The following is a 2,600-nucleotide window of genomic DNA, read 5'->3' on the forward strand; positions in this document are numbered from 1 at the left end:
GATGTCATTTGGGTGTTTCTGGGGGCGGAGTCGCAGGGAGGAGCTAGGGGAGGGGCAGAAGGAGGGGTCATCAGGGAAGGCGGAGAAAGGGGAGGGGCGCAGGGGACGAACGGGGGAGGAGTTTTGCGAGAAGGGGGAGGGGTTGAGGATAAGAAGGGGTTGGTCTGAGCAGGGGCGGGAAAAAAAGGATTGTGGGGAAAAGGAGAGGGGGATGGGGAGAACCGAGCCATGCGGTCTCCGCCATCTTGTGAGGATAGGACAAGGGAGCCATCTTGGGGTTGAATTTCCCCATCAATGCTAAACCGAACCCTGGGTTTATGAACCGGGAAAGACGAAGGTAGGGAAGGCTCCCGGACCATCTGGCCAGGATGGTTCGAGAGACCTCGGGCAGTCCGGCCAAGACTGCTCGGGCGGGGGGATCCAGGCATTTTGAAGGAGCCTGAGCGGGCAGGCTGAGTGCCTGCCGCTCCTTTCAAAATGCCCTTCTGGGGACAAAGGGGTTTCGGGGAAGGCTTGGGGGAAGGAGAACAGGGGGACGGTTGCCTTTTGTCTGGCTCCTTTTGTACTTCACCCTGTTTTCTTATCGCAGAACTGAGCTGCGCAACCAAATTGAAATAATTTTGCACTTCTTTATCCCCCGTCCCTGCCAATTGAAATAATTTTCTTTCCACACTGCTCCAAAGACAGGCGGAGTGGAGTTGGTCGGGGGATATTTTTGGGAAGTACAAGAAGAGCCATCTGACAAACCGTTTTTAATCACCTTTAGAAACATTTAATTTTGACTCAATAACTACAACTTTCAAACTATGGTACACGCCTCTTTGGGTAACCGAAAGCTTCACACCCATGCTTTCCGAAAGAAAGGGTTACCCTCAGCTAACACCTGAGCAAAATGAAACCGAACAAAAGACAAACTGCAGAGCTCACTTAAAACCGAGAGAGGATCCTACCTCCTCAGGGAGCCGCAACCAACAAAGGAACAACCGACAACCACAAAATAAAATTACAAACGAAAAATAATAAAAGGGGATCTGAGAGTGAGTCTGAGACGGGAGAAAAGGGCAAACCCAATTCCCCCGGGCTGCGCAGCCAGAATCGCCCTAGGCGATTCCCTCCCAATCCAGTTTTCCCCCACCCACCGGGAGAAAACCTTCCCTAGTAAGTACCTCAGCAGAGATACTTACCCCCACCTCGGATCCAGCAAAGCCCAGGGTCGCTGACCGTCCGCCTGGAGAGGGCTCCTCGGGTGTTAAGGAGTTGTCCTCTCCGCCCTCGGGAGCAAGTTGTAAAGCCGCTCAGACCGAGGGAAGAGTTACGTACACGGACTTTTTTCAGGCTCTTCAAGCCCTAGTCCTGACCGCAGGGTCCACTCCGTTGCCGGGGGGCCCCACGTTGGGCGCCAGAAACGCTGTCGCTGTGCCTTGTCGCTTCGCACAAACCACAGGCTAGCTCAGAGGCACTGCGGCTGGCGTTCTGTGGGTCGGGGCAGCAAGGCACGCAAGCCACCTCCTCCCCGTGGGTGCTTGGTTCCCCACCAGGCGACAGGACAGAAGATGTAATCACGACCATGGCGGCAGGGAAGAAGCCGACTCCCAAGAGCAGTGCAAAAGGATGGTTTATTCAGGGAGCAAGGGACGGAGCTCTACCTCATGAGGCAACTGCTCTCGGAGAGCCCCGAGCAGAGCTTTGCGTGAACTTTTAACCGGGGGAGGGTTCAGGGGAGGCGACAACGGGTCAGCCAATGGGAAAGCGAAGGGGTGTAACTGGGGGTGTCAACCACAAGATGGGGGTCCAATCCTAAGAAGGAGGGAGGAGACTGCTTGGGCACCCACCAATCACTCGATGCCCTCCCTGGATCTTTCCAGAACCCAGGGAAGGGCCCTAAAGTGACTGACAGGGTGCCCAAGGGGAGAGAGAGGAGATTGACAACTAGGGTAGAGGGGGTAGGGATGATTGGCATTTAATGAAAAGTTATATAACAATACCAAGGTTACAACCACTGAGGGAGAACAAGGGGGGTACAAGGAACAAACCAAATTACAGAGAACTTTAAAACATACACGAAACTCATCAATAATCCAACAAATTAAAAACACGCCGCTACAACCAACTTATATAGGGAAAGTGCTTGACAAATTCCTGAAGAGGTGAGGTGTCCATCATACCTTTAGTATCCCACACTCTCCGACAGGTCAAGCAATCTTTGAAAGGACACATCAAACATTGAAATCCCTTTTAGACAGACAAAAAAGAAGAGAAACAGACACCATACCATACATGCGCTTGAATAAAGCCTTGTATGTCTTGAATTTTCTAAATAGCTCTTTTGCAGAGCCAACTCCACCAATCATCAGGCATTTTTCAAACAGCACGAGAGCAAAACTGAAGGAAAATCCTTTGGTTTTGGTCAGAAACCCAGAAACAGGACAAATTGAAGGGGCGTTCAAATTAATAACTTGGGGCAAGGGATATGCTTGTGTCTCCACAGCAGTCAGATTGAAGTGGCTGGCGGCGAGGCACGTGAAACCGTACCGAGTCCAGACGCAGGCAGAGACAGACCTCAAGACTGGAGGAAGAGAAGTGGGCACGCAGACGTGAGC

Source organism: Hirundo rustica, unplaced genomic scaffold (genome assembly GCF_015227805.2).
Source record: "Hirundo rustica isolate bHirRus1 unplaced genomic scaffold, bHirRus1.pri.v3 scaffold_289_arrow_ctg1, whole genome shotgun sequence".
NCBI classification, from domain to species: domain Eukaryota; kingdom Metazoa; phylum Chordata; class Aves; order Passeriformes; family Hirundinidae; genus Hirundo; species Hirundo rustica.